This window comes from Ambystoma mexicanum, chromosome 1q, assembly GCF_040938575.1.
Source record: "Ambystoma mexicanum isolate Mex_15411 chromosome 1q, UKY_AmexF1_1, whole genome shotgun sequence".
NCBI classification, from domain to species: Eukaryota; Metazoa; Chordata; class Amphibia; order Caudata; family Ambystomatidae; genus Ambystoma; species Ambystoma mexicanum.
In genome coordinates this window covers 614,418,721-614,438,554 of record NC_090922.1, presented here as the reverse complement: position 1 = coordinate 614,438,554, position 19,834 = coordinate 614,418,721, and the positions used below count along the sequence as shown (strand labels likewise).

The window sequence follows — 19,834 nt, the reverse complement described above, 5'->3', positions numbered from 1 at the left end:
GCTCCCTCCAGCATGAATGTGAGGAGGTACAGCTTTTCCATCCTGAGAAGAAACACAAAAATGGTGTGCAGAAGTGGACAAAGTCTTAAAGATCACAGAAAACTGCAGGTTGGAGAGTAAACAGTGATCTGAAGCCACGATCAGGAGAGAAGACGAAGACGGGGCCTCCCAGCAGAAGGAGAGACAAGACGGACTGTGTCCTGGTAACGGACAGGAGTGTGCAGAAGAAGGGAGGAACAGCCCAGGAGCTCCACGAGGACAGCTGCAGAGAAATTAAGGAACAAGCAGCCCAGCAGAAGAGAGGTGGTACGTGAACGACAGTTGCAGACACCGAAACGAAGGACTGGTGCCCGTGAAGAAATTCAGGTGGGCAGACCTCAATGTGGTGGAGGGAGGGGGAGCCCCGTAACGCAGAGGCCCGAAGCGGTATGAACGGGCACCAACAGAGAAACCCAGGTGGGCATACTTGGCCGCAGCAGAGGGTGGAGGGCCCCCTGTGGGAGAGAGGGAAGCCGCAGAAGAGCGAGAATGGAGGCGGCAAGGGAGAGAGGCTGAGTGTGGAACGGAGAGACCAGGGGGGACAAGGACCACCAAGTGCAATAGTGGTGCAGTTGGCCCCACAACAGCCCCCCCTAACCCCGTAGTACGCGTTTGACAAAAGAGAGCACGACAAGGAAGCAGAGGAGCCTGGAGAGGCGGCTAGAATGCCTAGAGAGTAACTGGCTCCTGGGGAACAAGACTCAAGGGGTCCATATCCCCTATGAGGCTGAGGTAGAGTCTCAAGAGCAATATTGGGGCAGCAAATGGCAGTCAGTTGAAACAACCCCAGGGGCACCATCAAACACGGGACGAGAAGGGTGTAAATACCGCAGTGAAACTGAAAGTTCTTCTGCAAACACCGGAGAACAAAGGAGGAAGGAGGGCCTGGTCAAGACAGAGATAAAGTGGGAGTGGAAAGTGCTCAATGCTGCTACCCAACGGCCAAATTCAGACCCTTTGGCGCCATCTAACTGAAAAACACGAAGTGCAAATAACACAATACAGACAAGAGAGTGGCAGAAGCCACAGACATCATGGGCATAGAAGGAAAAACACAGAAGAGGTGAAGAGGAGAAGGCCTTGGGTCGGACGCCCGTGCAGGGGAACCACGGGACAGAGTTAACAGGGGAAGCTGGACACAAAGAAGAAGGGGGAAAAGAAGAAGACAGGGGGAAGGAAGGAAGGAAACAGAAGAGAGCAAAAGAGGAACCCTGGTTGGCAGCAACGGAAAGATGGATACAATGGCACAGCAGCCTCAGAAGCAGGGAGGATCAACAAAGAAGGCTCCAGAGGGGAAAATGTTGCTGGAGGTGGACATGTCCCTCTTCTTCACATAGGAAGACTCGGACACATCCTGGCAGAAATGAAGGCCCTTAGGGGAGACATACAGGCCTCACTAACAGATCTCACAAGCAGGAAGGGCACCGTCAAGAGCAAGGTAGAGGGCCTCGAACATAATCAGCTCAATGCAGATCTGGTGGAAATGAGGCTTGATGCCAGGATGACCGAGCTGGAGTTCTGAGAAGAAGAAGTGATGCTGAAAATGGACAATTTAGAAAATAGAGAGAGAAGGAACAACATATGGATGCTGGGCCTTAAAGAAATGGCGAGGGAGATGCCAAGGCAAGTGGAGGAGAGGGTACAAGCCCTAGTGCACCATCTCTTTGAAGTTGAAGGAGTGAAAATGGTGCAATTCGAAAGAGCGCACAGAGGAGGGAAACTATCGGGAGTGGCCCCTGCTCCATCGTGGCGAAATTTCTGAGCTATAAGGACAAAACAGAAGTACTGAAAAGAGCAACGTAACAAAGAGAAATGGACTTTGAGGGCTCTAAAGGTACGATCTATCAAGACTTGTCCAACGGCACGCTCTCCAGGTGTAGAGACTTCAGGCACCTCAAAAAGTGGCTACAAGAAAAAGGGATGAGGTACAGATGGGGTTACCCATTTTGCTGCAATTTGAAGTAGAGGCAGTAGACTACTGTATAACCTCAGCGGATGAAGCGGAACAAGCCCTGTGTCACCTCACCGCCGACATGGAGGTCGAACTGAGGGGACCTGTAGGACCAACCACGAGCAGAGAAAAACCAAGACCAACACCAGGCCCACAGAGAAGGAAAAGAAGACAAACGGGAAGAAAATACATGCAATTGACTGGACCATCACCTCACAAGACGCCCACGACACCAAAACAGCCACAAGAGAATAACTCTTGAGAAGAGACAATGTGATGGCTGAAGAGACATTGGCAATACCAGATAGAAAGTAAACGTATGCAAACTAAATGCGGAGAGTACAGGGCAGAGGCTACGTCTCACTGTATGCAAGTAGATTAAGGGAGATTCTGGAGACAATGCTAGAATATAACAGATTAAAGGTACATACCAAGCTGTTAGTTGAAACAGGTATTCACAGGAACTGCAGGAGCAGGCTGTAAACAAAGAGACAGAGAAAAGGCAAAGACAAGCAAATACACTGGGCAACATGGATTGATCAGAAATAAGCGTGTACTGGAATATGATAAGGGGTCTCCAGGGATTAAGGAAAGCCCTTGGGTTAGGTACCAGCAGATTACTCTTAACAACAGTCATACAACTATGTCATGACTTAGGCGTGCCGAGGAAACTGTTGTACTCAGTCCAAGGGTAAACTGAAAAACCATATACTGAGGCAGGTACGACTTCCACGGACTAGGTGAAGGCAACAGAAGTCTTCCCTTATCTGATCTGAATGGAGATCAACCCAGGGTCACAATGTAAAACGGAGTCAAGTGGTGACACCACAGTGGACCAAGATGTATACAAGTAGAAAGCAGCGTTGAAAGAAATAACCAGGTACACGACAGGATAGGATATCAGAAGTTGGAACAGGCAGGAAGCAAGGCAAGGAGCCCAGAGGAACAGGGGAGAAGGCAGAGGAGTGTGGCAAGGCTGCCAGGCAGGGAAGCCCAGGGGAGAAGGGCAGAAGGCAGAGGAGTGCAGCAAAGTGGTCAGACAGGAGCCCAGAGGAACAGGGCGGAAGATAGCGGAGTGTGGCAGAGCCGCAAGGCGGGAGCCCAGAGGAGCAGGGCGGAAAGCAGTGGAGTGCGGCAGAGCCATCAGGTGGGAGCCCAGAGGAGCAGGGCGGAAGGCAGCGGAGTGCAGCAGAGCCGTCAGGCGGGAGCCCAGAGGAGCAGGGCAGAAAGTACCGGTGGGAGCCCAGAGGAGCAGGGCGTAAGGCAGCGGAGTGTGGCAGAGCCGCAAGGTGGGAGCCCAGAGGAGCAGGGCGGAAAGCAGCGGAGTGCGGCAGAGCCATCAGGTGGGAGCCCAGAGGAGCAGGGCAGAAGGCAGCAGAGTGCGGCAGAGCCGTCAGGCAGGAGCCCAGAGGAGCAGAGGAGCAGGGCGGAAGGCAGCGGAGTGTGGCAGAGCCGTCAGGTGGGAGCCTAGAGGAGCAGGGCGGAAGGCAGCAGAGTGCAGCAGAGCCGTCAGGTGAGAGCCCAGAGGAGTAGGGCAGAAGGCTGCAGCAACAGGAATCAAAAGGCCAAAAGAGGATTTCTAGGAATGGTCAAAAACTGGTAACAGGAGCACCAGCACGAATTCCCAGTGGAAGCAGTTGACTGACCACTGCTTCTGTTCAAAGTGAGTTTATAAAGGCCATCCCAGCCAGCAGGCCAGCAGGGTGGAGCTGATTGCAGACTCTGGCAGCTGTGTTCAATTAAGCCCAGCCCTGGCTTCAGTAGCCTGCAGCAGTAGCAGCAGTGGTTTCTAATCAAGTGCTCTCCAGCTCTCTGCAGCCTAGCCTGCAGTAGCTTGGAACAGGTGAATGCAATCAGGCCCTCTGCAGCTCTTAGTAGCTTGCTGCAAACAAATGTATTTAGTATGCCTCCTCCAGCCCTCTGTCTTTTGGACAGCATACATGTCCCTGAATGCATCTGCTGGTTTAACCCAAAAGCCGGAATGGAACATGCAATTAGATTAGTCCAAAACTGCAGTGATAAAACAAGGAAATAAAGGAGGAGGCGCATGTAGCACTGCTGGGTGGCAGGCGAGCAGGATCGTGACAACGGGGGAGGCGCTTGCAACATTTAGTAGGGTACTGATATTGGTAATACCAAAGGAAGGAAGGGATCCAGCCCGGTACTCATCATATCGTCCCATTTCACTCTTAAACGTGGATGAAAAAATATTCACATGACACGCTTCGAAGAGATGATGCCCTGCATCGTCCACCAGACCAAATGGGATTTATAGCGGGAAGACAGGGCCCAGATGCGATTCGGAAAAACCCTGGATCTCATTGAACACGTCAAGGGGGACCCGGCGGGCTATGCTCTGTTGAGCCTAGACGCAGAAAAGGGTTTCTACAGGGTCAAATGGGGCTTCCTATTTGCTATACTGCGGAAGATAGGGGTTGGGGACAGAATGTGTCAGGTAATCGAGGTGATCTACTCAGGCACCACAGCGAGAGTGGTCGTGAATGCAACGAAGTCTAGGGAATTTGAACTTAGCAGAGGTACAAGGCAGGGATGCCCCTTGTCATCCCTCCTCTTCGCCTCAACGATGGACCCCCTGGGGGAGAAGATGCGTGAGGACAACCAGATAAGAGGTGTGGAGGTGGGGGAGGATAGCCACAAAATCAGGATGTACAGACGACGTACTGTTATATCTCTCTGAGATATCGGCATCAATCCCAAGGGTACTTAAGATACTGGCTGATTACGGAAGAGTATCAGGATAAACATAAATAAGTCAGTACTTCTTCCCTTGAGAGGTGCAATTGGAGAACAGAGAGGAGAATGGGGAGGGCTGGGGGTACCAGTGGAAGACGAAAGCATAAAATACCTGGGGGTGAGACTACCCAGGGAACTAGATAAACTATATGAGCTGAACTTCCCCCTGCTATTGCACAGGCTCTTCGGTGAGCTGAAAACATGGTCGAGGCTCACCATTTCGTGGCTGGGCAGACTAAATGCTGTTGTGATTATGATTCTTCCTTTGGGTGATGTATCTATACCAGGTGCTGCCAATAGCCTTGCCAGACCTACACTTTACAGAGTTAAGAAAAAGAATAGGGACATTTCTGTGGCAAGGGAAGGAACAGAGTCGCATATGGAATGTTGGTACAGCCCAAAGAAAAGGGTGGAGTGGGCCTACCGGACATGTGCACCTACTATAGAGCAGCTCATTTCCGGGCCTTGATCCCTCACCTGTGGGTGGACAAGCAGAAGCGGTGGGTGGGTATTGAAAATTACCAATTGAGACCGGTCACGCTGTGGGAATGGCTTTGAACAGTGCAAAAAAAGGGATCCCGAAAAAGGTAAAGGCACACAAGATCCTGGGCACACTTTGGATGCTGTTTGTTTGTTTGTTTGTTTAACCTTGTGGAGGGTGAAAAAGGAAATGACAGGAGTCAAAACATGGCCGTCCCCATTGAGTCATATATGGGACTCCCCAATACGGGATCACATCCCCGACCACTCAAGTTTCCAAGATTGGTTCGAGGTGGGATTGGAACAGAGTAGGAAATGTTCTCAAGAAGGATGAATTTATAGACGTGGCAGAGCTTGAAGAGTATATGGGTATAAGTAAGATCTTGGTATTCAAATACCTGCAGCTTAAAGGGGTGTTGATGTCAGGAAAATGGAAGGATGAACTGCAAAGGGAACTGATGAGCACAGAAATGGTACTGAATTCAAAGAGGGGAATGAGGGGATTAATATCTAAACTGTACCATGTCCTACTGGGGGCGCAGGGAGGAGAGATCAAAACATTCAGGAGGAAATGTGAGAGAGATATGGGAATAGAAATAGAAGCTGACCAGTGGAGAAAGTTATACGAGAACCTGCATCGCACGTCCGTGGCATGTCAGTATAAGTTGCATGGAATCAAACTTTTATACAGGTGGCAGTGGGATCCAGTAAGACTATCTAAAATGTACCCAGGGGCGGACCCCCACTGCTGGAGGAAGTGTGGGCAAACAGCAGGCTATTTGCATATGTGGTGGGTAAGCAAGAAGGTGGTCCTGAAATGGCTAAAGGCCTTGGATGTGGTGGAAAGTCATCATGACCCCCTGCTGGTATTGTTTGGAATTGAGACGGTGGAGGGGGAGTGGGTGAAACTCCCACATATGCCCCACTACCTATTGTTGGCAGCCAGGGCTTGCCTGGCAGGGGATGGAAGAGAGAGAAACTTCCAAGTGAGTGACAACGGCCCTTGAAAGCCTTGGGCATGTACAGAACATGTACAGAATGGAACAGCTGACAAGGCAAATAGACAGCCTGGCTCCATCGAGGGAAATGGAGTGGGCGGCCTTTCTTGAGAGGTATGATCAAGAGAGGTCACACTTGGATGAAAGAACTGGGGAGCCAGAGTCTGCAGACACACAGGGATGGAATATAAAATGTACAACGGTCACAGCTGACAAGAGTAGTTGAGAGAGACAACAAGAGCCAGAGACGGTGGAAAGGGGGGAACAAAAGTGTGCCAGTGAACCCTAGACCAGACCCTGGAAGGACATTTCAGAAATCACAAAGTGAATATGGAAGGAAGACTCTCGCCTAAAAGGTGGAACAAGTCATTGAAGGAGCTTGGCTCCAATGTGATACCTGACATGGCAACCCTGGGGCCGCATGTGGAAGAAGCGGGGTGTGGGGTTTGGGTAGGGATTGAAGGGCGGTGGTGTGGGAGAAAAAGTTGGGGGAAAACTTGATAGTGAATAACACAAGGTGTGAAGATGTAATGATCATATCTGTTTTGTTTGCGCTAATTCACTAATAAAATAAATAAAAGAAATTAAAAAGGGAAAGCGATAAAATATAATATCACACCACCAAGGGTTCCTCCAAATTCAGTGCTCTAATAAAGCTGGAGATTCCTATGGCAGAGGACGTGGTTCTACCAGCCAAATATCTGTGCCAAAACACATCTGTATCAACTATCTGGGAAATACGAGCAAGTTTCCCCAGATACGGTTTCTGCAGGGTACCCAGCCCAGGGCAGTCCACTACCCAGTGTTTGGTTATTTCCACTGTGTCTTGGTTTTTACAAAATCTACATTGTCCTGAATTCGCTGGAATCTTGTCATGCCCAACCAAAATTTGTTTGGAATTTACAAGTTCCAGCGAAAACGCATAAAGACTGCTCGGGTCACTTTATCTGTATACATTCTGAGGAATGGGGCTAAAAGGCCCCTCTTTTTATAATCTGCCCTAAAATGTGCAAGGGATGGATAGGAATGAAATTGCTCTATCGTCACCATCCAGTCTTGTCGATAGAGCAATTCTTTCACCCTACTGGGGTGCTCTAACAAATCCTGTGTGCTACAACATATTTTTTCCAATATTGCGCTACATAATTCTTTTAAGGCTCTCATGTTAGTACAGCACTGTTTGGTGGAAGAGGAATTAAAATCTTCGAATAGAGAATGCTCTACCGGAATTAGAATTTTACGCAAAAGAGATAACATTTTCCAGTGTGCTCGAGATAGTAGAGAAGCAGTACCCAACTCATAATGCACGGCTACTTCTAGGAAACTCATTGGAACATTTAGTGTACGTTTCCAAATTCTTCCCTCCACAACTGACAGATATTTCAAGAGAGAAAATGGATGGATCTTGAGGCCAGATAAAGGTTTTGGCGCAACTTTGGCATCGTAATATCAAATAACTGGTTTAAGTGAAAACTTAACCAAACTTTACAGCAATCATTTTCATTCAAATGATTGTTTTCGCAGTTCAATCGTTCAGCCAACCCAGACTATTGTTAAAAGAGGATCGTGTGATTACTGGAAACCCCAAGTAGATCAAGGAGTCCACGTAATGAATGGAAGACTTACCTATGTGCCACTTGAAATTACATTTCTTACTGTTATTTGAAAATCTAATTATTCTAGATTTAGTGGGGTTGACAGTGAGTGCATGATCTTTTATATAAATTGTGAAAGAAGAGATCAAGCGCTGGAGACCAATTTTAGTAACGTCAAACATGAAGAAATCGTCAGCGTATGAGTGCCATCGAAACCATAGATTTAATAATTTAGGGGCAATCAATAATACCTGGCAGAGGGCCTCCATAATATCAGCCAGATACAAGTTAAATAGACAGGGAAAAACCATGCAACCATGTCTCACCCCCTTGGCTGTAGGGATTGTCCTTGATAAAGCTCCATTGTTGTTTAATCATATTTGGATGGCAGTTCTTGAATGAAGAGCGATTAATAAGCTAAGGAGACCCTCAGGATACCCCAGCTTGCAAGTTTCTGCCAAAGCAACCCTCGATCCAACATGTCAAAAGCGGCTGTTAGGTTCGTGGGAGGCCCCATACACTGCTTCGTACCTTCCGCTCCACGCCAGGTCTTGTATTGTATTAATGACCAAACCATTGAGCAAGGTCCCCACCTGTCGCCTAAAGCCTGTTTGCCACTTAGAAATTCTTCCCGTCTCGGCTGCTCAAGCTTTCAAGTGAGAGAGCACCATCGACACAAATACCTTACTATCCACGTCGAGCAGTGCTACAGGGTGATAAATAGAGGGGTTAGCTCTGTCTCCTTTTTTAAAGATTGGCACGATATGAGCGCTAGACCACATTGGTGAAATAATTCCTGTTGCGATTATATTTGCAAACAGGCTTGAGAGTGTCTTTGCCCACGCCTTCCAGTTTAATTTAATGACAAGATTGGCTAATCGATTAAGACTTGGAGCCCTTGAAGTGCTGATGCTATTATTTACTCTGAAGATCATGTCTTCACCAAAGTCCATCTGCGAGACTGCTTGAGAGCCCCAAACGGGCAGCGCCTCGTCCCCACTTGAGCTGGTGTTACCTGCATAAACCTTGCGGAAGTACATTACCCAGTCCAATTCTGATACTCCATTTATTTGGAGCAGAGACTGGGGAGCTTCACTGTTGTTGATTATCTGCTAAAAGGCTTTTGAGTTCTTGTTCTTAAGGCATAGAAGCATTGCTTCACCGTCCCATTGCTCTCTAATACTTTTGACTGTCTGACCCAATTGTGATATTCTTGGTAAATTTTCCTTATTCCTTCAGTCAGTTCAGCGGGACCCCTTATTCCATCGTTTTTCATCTGTATGATCTTTTGGTGCATCTCCCTCTTGCGCAAAACCCCCTCTCTGTTATAAACATGCTTGTGATTAGTCCTAGTTCCATTCTGACCCCTATTGGACACTGCCCCACCTGAATTTAATTGGAGCTTAATTAATAATGTTTCCAATTTCATTAGGATTGAAGTTTTGAATTTCCATGTTGAATCCGTTGATTTAAGATAGGTATCCAATAAGGAATTTACCTACACCACTTTGCCTAAGTTCCAGTGAATCTGAGAGCCTGAGGCATTAACTATCAAATCTGAAGCACATTTTTAATGTTGGGTCATCATCCTCGTAAATCTTTTTAGATTTTTGTATAATAGCAAAATCTGCCTCAATTAAAGCATGATTGCTATGTATGGTGAAGTTCCCAGAAAATGTTGTGTAGCGGACACCAAGCCCATCATCCACAAAGATGTATTCAAGCGTCAAATTTGAGGTGCCGGTGCTTTAAAGCAGAGTGCCTCGTCCAAGGACAATAGTCCTAAACCTTCCAGGTTTGAGAGCCATCTACTTCCATTCCTACTTTTGTCACCAGTCAGAGTACCTAAACCCCTTAAATCTGGGCCGGTTTCAGAACTAAGACAATTGGAGTTGTCCCCCACCACCAGAATATGTCTCTCCGGTGCGACCTCTCACCATTTTAGCACACGTTACTTCATCTCACGGAGCACAATTTTCAGGCACCCCAACCCTTTGTTCCAGTAGACTTTTACTACTAGTAGCTCATAAGGATTGACCCCCCCACCCCAATATTAATATGTGTCACTAACACTCCTCTGGTGATGTCAATGGAGTTCATTACTGCCAGCAGAAAAGATCAAATTAAAGTTAAGAGACTCCCTGAGGGTCGACCCATAGCACCTTGCATGGATGGCTGACTTTGAATTACACAACCATCTAATATGGGAGCCTGTATCGGCCATGTTTCTTGTAGGGCAATTATTTGAGCAGTTTGGAGCTTTTCCCTCAAAGCTGGTTCAGAAAACAAATACCTATGACCCTGAGTATTCCATGATATTACGCTAACTTGGTTTCCTCCTACATGTCCTAAAGAGAGGGCCTCATTATTACTTGCATGATGCGTTAAAGAGCCATGTCCAATTATTGGTAGCTTCTGAGTATTCCATTTTTTGCTTCAGATACTCAATTTCAGCATGTAAGTGGGGATAACTCCTTCCTTTTCTTCAACATTATAGGTAGAGACATCAAACCCCAAGATTCTCAGACAATCCCTTTTTCTAAGAAATGAATGCAGGACAAATCTTGTGTTTAGCATAACCAATGCTCTATCATTTCTTCCACAATCCAAGAAGTCAACCCTATTCAAGTCAATTGAAGAAATACCCTTGAAATTGGGTATCTCAGGAAATAGCTGCAGGATCGTGGAACGTCTCATGATCACTTCCTTGTTCTTGGGTAAGATGCTCTCTAATAGGATGGTCTTGATTTCGTCCATTCACTTTAATGGAGAGTGTTTTAAACTTACTTCATTTGTTTGCAGTCCCCACCAGTTCTGAGATTTATGCCCAAAGCTAAGAAGCAGACCCATCAGAAAACTGTCTGGTTATTCCCTAGAATACGGGACCCTTTTCGCCTCCACCAGGGCTGAGCCCGCATGTATCTTATTTAGGGGTTTCAACTGTTGCGTGCCTCTATTGATGTGATCCTCCGTTATTCTGCAGCCCTCTTTCCAAAAGAATTCAGCATCTATTTCATTAATACGATTGCAACTATGCAACATGACGTTGATTTCAAAACCAAAAAACCCACCTTTTATGCTAATGATGTAATTCTTCGTTAATTTCCCATTTGCAGAACGTTTTCTCTTTTGGTTACATCTGAGTTTTTAAGTTTGTTTTCTTCTAGGAAGGCTACATCGTATTCCAAATGGCTCGCATCATGTCCTCATAGCTCTTTCTGATGCAATTGTGCCTCTATGGATTCCCCTGGTTAACGTTTCCATTCCTCAGGGGATTTTCTCCCAATTCTGTAAGACAGGGTCATGTTCTTCTGCTGCTAAAAGAATCTGGACTGGACTCGTTAGAGAATGGCAACTATCGCACTATCACTGCCATGCCCTGTTATCAATTTTATTGATATATCTTAATCTTGTCATGCTCATTTCTGCTGTACAGTGCCCGCTACCTTCAGACCAGTGTCTGTGCTTCACAAATGGTGAAAGAAATAGTTGGCAATCCCATGCTTCTCATGCTGGTTGATCTTTGTGCTTTTGTTGGTTGTTGCATGTGCTCCCTATTGCTTGATTAGTGCGCCTTATTCCTGTTGATAGGTCCATACAGTCGTTGTTGGACAATCCATAGGTTCCCTGTTGTTCGATTCATGAACTCTCTTGGTAAATCCATGCTATCTATGTTGATCTAGCCAGGCCTCTTTAACGGTCAATTCATGTGTTCCTTTTTGCACAATCTGTGCATGTTTGATTCATGCCTTCTTCGTTGGACATTCCACCCTTTCCAGGCTCGTTGACGTTTGTGCTATTTGTTGGTTGATACATTATCTTGCCTGGTTCTAAATTGATGCATTTGCTTTCTGTCTTTTGGTTGGAGCACCACCTTGGTCAATACAGGTGCTCCCTGTTGGTCAATGCATGCCCTCCCTTGGTTGTTACATGCGTTTCCATGTTGTTCAATCCATACATTCCTTACTGTTCGAATCAAAAGTTCCATGTTGGCCATGCTAGATCCATGCTTTTCGTGTTGAGATCCTTTACTTCTTTGTTAGTGAAAAGAGTTGTTCCTTGCATATGTTGTTAGTCAACTCCTTGTTGGTCGATCCGTGTGCTCCTCGTTTGATATTCTACACATTTCTTTTTGCTGGGTCCTTGCACTCATTGTAGGAGAGTCGATGGATGCCCGATCCAAGGGTTCCTTGTTGATCAATCCATGTGCTACTTGCTGATTAGTCTGTGTTCCGTGTTGGTCAGTTAATGATGTCTTTGTTGCTCAATCCACAGGTTCCTTATTGATCAAGCTAACTATTCCCTGTTCATCAATCTGAACCTTCCTTTTTGGGCATTCCATGCTTTTTAGGTTGGTAAGTACATGTGTTCCTTGTTAGTTCATCCATTTGCAGTTGTTAATATGCTTCCTTCTTATTGGTCTATACAGGCACGTCCGCAGTTTCATTTTGATTGGCCTGTACTCTACCTGGTGGCTTATCCATACCTTTTATTTTTGTCACTTGAGTCCTTATTTTTTGGCCATTCCATGTGCTCTCTGTTGGTCAGTAAATGGCTTGCTCGTATTGGTTGCATGCCTTCCTTGTTGGCCAATTCACTAATTCTCTGTTGGTTATGTCATGGCTTCATTATTAGAAAATACATATGTATCCTATTGTTCAATGCACACAGTGACATGTGCTGTTTCCCCTGCAGAGGCTGCCTTGGTTACACCTGATGTCACAGCATGGACTACAGGGATCAAGACTTGGCTTGGATCAGCGGCATCAAGTTCCATGAAGATGTTCCTTCAGAGGACGAAGGTCTGCTGATTTTTAGGGCTTGATGTACAGGTACAGAGAGTGAGATAGTGCCACTGGTGATTACTGTGAGGTACATGAGCTATGAGAGTGCTGCTTCTGGGGGGCTCCACTGACATCTATGTACAGCGGGAGCAAGCGTTCACTGACATCCAAGTACAGAAGGCGTAAGGGTCCTTCAAATAGGATCATACCAGTGACACCCAGGCATGGAAGGTGCGAGGTTCCCTGGGAGTGACAATTGAGACACTATTTATTACATTGTGTGTGAGCCCCGCACTTTAGGTGGTGTGAGGATCCTTCCTCTAGGAGGATATCAGTGACACAGATGCAGATATTATGACTGTCTTCAGGTAATTTCATCAATGCCCAGGTACAAAATGCAAGCAGTGTTTTAGTTCACGTTTTTAGAGACGATGTTTTAACATTTCATTCCTACACATATTAAAGTCATTCAATTGTTGGGGTACATTCACATTTGAAATATTGAGTTATATGACTTCAACGCCAACATGTATAAATCATTTGTTAGGTAAGGGACAGTGTGAAATCTGTCCCTCTTCTGTTGTTCTAGTCTGAGAACAAAACAGAAGAAAGTGAAGTCCCCATCTTCTCCTCCCTATCCCAGCTCCTCTGTTACCCATTCATCCTACGTATAACCCCTGGGTGTGTCCCCTTTACACAGCACTCAGTATCCTACTTGTATGTCCAGGGAGAGTGTTGCGTGATTACTGAAATGATTTAACTTTATTTTGAAGGCAGCCACCTTACTCCTTACATATTCAGGTAGGAACATGAAATAAATCATGCTGGACCTGTTCATGCTCCTCCATGTCGTGCTACCTTTACCTTCCTTCTGTCCTATCTGTTCTACATTATTTAACCTTTGTGACATATAAATGTCAACCCATTTGACAACCCTTCTGACCTGATCAGATACGTTGTGGGAACAGCACCGGATTGCTTCATCCTTCTCACTTTCATGCAAAATCTTAGCTACACAATAAGCATTGAAGCCCCACCCCACCCCCCAGTACTACAGCTTCACCTTTATTTCCCAGAGACCAGAGGTTTATGACAACAGTAATGGTATCTATAATATAATGTGTGTGCTTTCTCCCTGGTGGATCGTTTACATTTATAAAGAGTATCCATTCTTTCCTTTCTTATGTTTGGATCAGCACTTTACCACATAGCACAACATCACACTTTCTACCCAGATGAATCTGCTCTAACGTTTGTGTGTTCTTTACTCCCAGCAAGAGGCCCCCACTCGGTCTATCCTTATTTCCTTTTTTTGTCTTCCTACAGATAGCACTATAACCATCCAAGAAAACCTCTGGCATTAACCATGTTTCCTGTAATAGTAATATATCATTCTCATTTAGAATATTAATCCCCTAGTTTCTATTTATAAAGTGGTTATGGCGTCTTGTGTTCCATTGCATTATTTTGATAGTATCACCAAGTTGGCTAGGTGCTCCATGCAGTGCATCCACCTACCACACGTGGTAGCCTGTCCCACTTTACTTGCCGTTTCTGTGTATCTTTCCCCCCCACATGGGGATTTTCTACATTCACCTTAGGTCCATTATTATTATAGGTTATTACAATTTTCTCCTTGCCCCAGGACGGTGATCTACTAACACTGCTAGGGTTGTTTACCCCCTCTTTGACTCTACCTAGTGAGAAAAACATTATTAAAAAACTGGGAATAAACTCCATTATCAAATCTGTTATTTGAGTTTTCACCATTATACATCAATATCGTTTGTGATGATGACTTAGTTGTGGGATCATCATCAGCAAGCCTAACACCCTCGATCTATCCAAATACTCTTTTTTGGGTCCTTGGAAAAGCTCTGATATATAGTTTGTGGAGCTGCACTCAAGGTTTAATGTGTCTTTCTTTATCCTAGCATTTTTAACTTCTTCCGTCTCCACCTTTCTCCACATCTCTTTCGCTGCTCCTTATATAGGATGTTGGCCAAATCAATCATTTACGTAATGCACTGTAGCTCATCCCCTTCTGGTGGAGCCTCGTTAATAGAGAATATGGTTTGATTTCCTTGTGGTTCGTCCTGGTTTATCACCCAATTGTCAATTATTTAGTTATAGCTCGGGAAAATCCAAAGGCCTATGTGGGCAAGGAACGGTGTACAACCACCCGAAGTGGGGGGGTGTGTACCTCAAGGCTGTGGCAGGAGGACAGAAAAGGATAGAGCAAGTGTCTAACTAACCCTGCCTAAGTCCAATGCCTCCACTCGGTTACGGTGCTGTGCTGCTTACAAACAGAGGATAGAAAAAGAGGTAAACTAACCACTTCTAAGTGTGTGATGCTTTCAGCCTTGTTGGTCCTATTCTACTCTCTTCCACTATGTGCAAGTGTGTATTGGAAGAGAATAACTAAGTTAATAGCTTAAAATGGTGCACCAATGGTCAACCGAAAAGGCATATGGTGTATCTACCAGTTTATTAACCACCAGATTGTCTTATGTGTTAAAACTAGTTAAGAGTAAGGGCAATACCCTGATAACTCTCTCTTCCGCCCTCTTGTTTTTTCAAATTATTACCCAATTGTCCAATGTTGCCGATTTCTGTCTTTTCCTTCACTTGGCTTTTTTCAATTCTCTTTGTGACATCCTTTTTAATTCAAAGGTATTTTCCTCAGTGTCTATGAGACTATATTTGCTGCCAACTGAGATAGGCAGAAAGAGCTTGTTTTTTCTTCTTAGAGCCTGCTTTGTCCTTTGTCACTCTTTTCTTAGCCGCTCTGCGTTTTTTAAGGCGTTTCTTCCTTAATTTCTCTGTTGTCATTTCACATGCCCCATCTTCTATCATGTTTATAACCACATCACTCCTCATGCCTACCGGTGTGGCCATTTGTAATTCACCCATCAGCTGGTGCAATTCTATTAGGAACTAATTTAAGTGTTTGGCAACGATACACTGCGCTCTCCTAGCATCAAATTGTATTTTGCCTTGTTGAATCCAGTATTAGTGCTTAGCTACTTCCAATTAACCACCACTTATGCTGCAACAGTAGTCTGGCGGCTGTAACACTATAAAGCAACCAGTGTTAAGTATTTAGATATAATCCAGACAATTCCATACGCTGTGGTTCAAAAAGTTTTATATGGTTATCGCAACAAAAATCAACAAAAACCAACATTAACTCATTAGTGAACATGTGCAAATGTTTCGCCCATTACGGCTTTGACATCCAGTATTCTTAACTGTCTTTCACTATCACTATAGATTACAGTTCTTAACAATATAACTTTGCTGCTCCTGTTATCACAAAATCAACCTAGATATACAGTCATATTCATAACCGTTTGTACATTATGTGTCCCATGAATCCATAGTCTATTTTATAAGTACAATCTAAAAGAGAGAATAGTAAGTGGCAGAGTGTTGGCCAGGCGTTTGGCATGCCTCCATAGCTGCTGTGATGCTGTTGGAGTCTGCCAGAATCTGCCTTCTGTGTTCAGTGAGGAGGAAGAGCAACATCACCTACACTCACACTCCCGACGCGGAGCGTTGCAGAGTGTTAGCTGCCGTGTTAGCAAATGGAAGTGTCTCCACCCGCTGGCAGCATCCAGAGAACTCGAAGCTAAGCTTGGCTACTCTTTTTGTGCAACGCGATGAAGATGCCTTTGCTCGTGTCTGGCGGCCCCAGTGAACAGCCTCCACCCCCCCTAGTGATTTCTGTGAGCCGAAGAACAATGGTCCACCAACATGTACTAAACAGGGATGTCTGTTGTTTTTAGGTCGTAGATACATGTGTCCCTATCTATACCCCTGTTGACACAGTTTCCTTGAAACTTGTAACTCTCATGGTGGACTGCGAAAGACCACAGTGCTACTCACTCCCCATACACGACGCCAAAACTCACTGTCATGCCATGTCAAAAAACACCATACGTAGATGACATTGAACAAGTAGATCTTATGGACGGAAATGTGCAAAAAACTAACTTAGGCTTGCGCGTACCAACCCTTTCCGAAAAGGTGAACCACACAGAAACCTGCCCCATTGAAAAATCTCCCTTGTAATACTCAGCGTTCTGAACATCTAAAACAAAAAAGCAACTCTGTTACTGATCCGACATGACTACGATGGCATTTCAAACGGTCTGAAGCCTCACAAGCAAGCCAAAATAATCTGTCTCCACCAGAGGCACAATTCAAAAATGACATTTTAATAGCAACAAAGCAATTGATATTGTGTAAAACCCCTATCTCAGACATTGACCTGTTGGAAAACATCAAAGCCCTACAATCAGCCATTGCAAATGACCCATCATGCGAGATAGGGCCAACGAATAACAGTGTGATGCTGTTCCCTAGTGGTAGAGAGGCCACTTATGGTCCTGGAATCTCTGAAGATATATGTGCCTGTGAAGTGACTAAGGAACCTCTCATTCTAACTTCAACTGATGCTGGGCGTTCTTGAATGAACTTACATTCATGCAACCCCAGTTACCTAGTGTCCCTGAATGCCATAATCAAACAACCCCAATGCTGGCGGCTCGCCTAACAAAAAATATTGCAGATTTAACTTTATGGTTGGAAGGAGGTTGATGGAACGGTAAGCGACTGTGTTTCCGATCTAGTGGAATCAGTTGACTCCAGTCAACAGTGCCAGGTGAAAAGATTTAAACCCAACAACTTACCATCGACAATATTGACTGGGAAAGAAAATGGTCCTCACCACACGCCTCCAGCCGTGGTATATTCTGCTGCCCAGGCATCTCACCCGTCTGAATTGTCGAACCCAAATCCATCTCAATGGCACTTGACTAGCAGCGGCTATGAATCATGTGACAATCCTGACTCTGATTCCTTTGGAGCCTCTCGCTCAAATTCAGAACATAGAGTGTTTCTATCCTGGTAGTTTCCATCTAAGAGACCATATCATTGTGTAGTTGATTGCAATGAAGGGATCCAGAGTGCTCCATTTTCCCAATTACAGGCTAGTATTATCTCGGCAGTTACGATCACGTTATCACTTTACCTGAAGCAGTTCGAAACACGTAATGACAACTATAAAGATCAGTCAACATTAATCGCTCTAATTAATTCAAAACTGATTCACATAGAAATATCTATGGAATCAATGAGAGGATGTAGAATGAAAGACAAAGACCTAGACATGCCCCTTCCGTTGTCAGAGCCCGAATGATTAAAAAACTTTGAACAAGATACAGAAATTGCAATGCTTCACACAGATCTTTGTTGTATCAAAGGGACGCAGAAGTAATGCTGCGGGTGTTGTCTACACAGAACCACCGGAACCTGTGGCTGCACTTAAACAACAAAGAAGCTACTGATTGTCCCCTTCAACTAAAACCAATATCTGAATCTTTATGGGTGGGACACTTTGGAAACTTACTTGGCCAAATAATGCACCAAGGAGAAGAACTCCAGACAAAACTCCGTAATGAATGGAAAATTGACTTTGATAAAGACAAAATGTTACTTCTAATAAAGAAAGCAAATATATCCCGAGCCCCAGGGCCAGATGGATTAACTAACTACATATTAAAGGCCGCCCTAGATGCATTGGCTGATTTATGCCATATTTTGTTCTGGAGAATCATGCTGATGGGCCAAGTCCCTGCTTCATGGAAGAAATCAATCGTAGTTCTGATTTTCAAGAAGGGCGAAAGAGCTGATCCCAAGAAATATCACCCCATCGCCCTTCTTGATCTCTTGGGTAAGCGCTTTGCTGCTGTCTTGTTGAGGCGGCTAAACTGGTGGGTACAAGACTCCGGAGCCTTTGACCCTAGACAAACAGGTTTTGTTAAGGGAGTGGGATGTAGTCTAAACCTGCTACTACTGAGCCTGTTAGAGATGAAGACCTTGAGGGGCGACTGAAAAATCTACCTTGCATGTATTGACATGGAACAGGCGTTCGATAGTATTAGTAGAGAACATCTGTGGTAAAAAAACTTCAAGGTTAAGATGTCCAAATGACCTTCTGTCTGCCATCAAGGGTCTGTACACCGGGACATCCCTACAAGTAAGGCTTGATCAAGAAGGCCATCTGACCAGCAGCATCTTAGCACATAAGGGATTGAAGCAGGGTTGCTCACTTGCCGCTTCTTTATTTAACATCTTTATATCTGATCTACGTGACATTATAGACCCTACTCCCTCATGTTCCCTAAGATCAATGACCAGATGACAGGATGTCTCCTGTATGCTAACGACATAGTTATTTTGGATAGAAACCAGCTTGGCCTCCAAAAGAAGCTAGAAGCTCTACAACTGTATGTAGAACGTAACGGCCTGCAAATGAATGGAATTAAGTCAGAAATTCTAATCTTAGAGAATAGAAGAGGCGGAAAAGCAAAGACATCTAGTTGGGTTCTAAACAAGAACAGAATTCAACCAGTTCTAGCTATTAAATATCTCGGTGCCATGATAAGTGCAAGTCCATGTGAAATCCTGTGGAAGGAGTACTTGGAAAGTAAACTTAAACATTTAACTTCCCAAGGAGTCTTATTTGGGAAAAAATATGGAAAGTTTTCACTACAACTGGTTATTCATTTTAATAACTAGAAAGTGACACCAGCCATGATTTATGCTGTGGAAGCCTGTCTTGACTTACCATAGAAAACATGGGAGCGCTTTGAAGGAAATTTTGGAGACGGATCCTGTGTTTTCCCAATGGCGTGCCAATGGCGGTAATAAGACACGAGATTGGCCTTTTATCCCTGTATGTAAGGGTAGTTTGTAAGTCCCTCCTCCTTTATGGCAAACTACAGGACCCAAACTGTCCACCTCAATTTGAAATCCTATTAATAAAGACTGTGATCATCCCGGATTTGTCCTTGAGCATGTGGATGAAAGGCCGTAGCGCAATTTTGGCAAATTTGGGTTTGTCCATTGAAACCCTAACTCGAAATCTGACTTTGGTGAAAAAGACGTTATGGGCTGATGACTGGAGGGACACAGAACTAAAGAGAGCAAACTGAAAAGTACATATGTTATCAAAAACACTAACATCATTACCCAATGTGACAGCACGATATTTGAAAAAATCTCCAAGTGCAATACACAGAGACTTAATTTTGAGATTCTGTTTAAATATCTTATACACAAACTTGACTCTGTATAGATATGGAATGACAGAGACTGAAAAGTGCAGACTATGTCACACAGAAATAGACATTTCAAACCATCTCATTTTGTTCGGTCCTGAGTAAG

At 44.8% G+C, this 19,834-nt stretch overlaps 1 protein-coding gene across 2 annotated transcripts in view; it reads left to right on the top strand.

Annotated features, from left to right (window-relative positions):
- Window positions 1-19,834, top strand: part of SEC16B (SEC16 homolog B, endoplasmic reticulum export factor) — a 705,720-nt gene that overhangs the window by 49,179 nt on the left and 636,707 nt on the right. Inside the window, exons 2-3 of one of the 2 annotated variants that reach the window (XM_069641150.1) lie at window positions 12,093-12,172; window positions 12,513-12,649. The gene's annotated coding sequence lies outside the window, so the exon portion shown is untranslated. The remainder of the gene's footprint in view (window positions 1-12,092; window positions 12,173-12,512; window positions 12,650-19,834) is intronic. The other variant, XM_069641151.1, reaches the window with a different exon arrangement.